Consider the following 448-nt stretch of genomic DNA (forward strand, 5'->3'; position numbering starts at 1 on the left):
GTGAGTATTTGCTGTTTTTTTGTCATATATGGCAAATAATGACATTATTATGAAGGATAAAACCTCCAAATTAAAAATAATAATAATAATTAAATATGCCATTAAATTAACCAAAATAATATTAACCCACAATTCCCTCCCCTTTCTATTTGATTGGCCAAAGCCTGGCGGTTACAGGCAGAAATTGATAGTGAACCTTGGGCAGCAGAGCAAAATCTGTGCACATTCATACCCCTAATGGAAACCGCTTCCACTCTGCCACCTTCCTCTCATTGAAATGACTTGAGTTGTGAGTTACTGCACAGCGCTATCTGTCACCTGTAAAAACTGAACCTATACTTTGGATTTGAGCTCTCTGCCTGTCTGAATGAATCTTTGATCTACCTTGATGCCACTTCCAGACTTCCTACTTCCTCTGTCCTCTCATCTCTTTTTTCATCTGATTTCT

General features: G+C 37.9%; 1 protein-coding gene across 1 annotated transcript in view; it reads left to right on the forward strand.

Moving 5' to 3' along the window:
* Positions 1-448, forward strand: part of ache (acetylcholinesterase) — a gene marked incomplete in the record, with an annotated part of 34,795 nt that overhangs the window by 16,821 nt on the left and 17,526 nt on the right.

The sequence above is a fragment of the Morone saxatilis genome, unplaced genomic scaffold (assembly GCF_004916995.1).
Source record: "Morone saxatilis isolate NCDOM2014 unplaced genomic scaffold, NCSU_SB_2.0 Contig4, whole genome shotgun sequence".
In the NCBI taxonomy this organism is placed as follows: Eukaryota; Metazoa; Chordata; class Actinopteri; family Moronidae; genus Morone; species Morone saxatilis.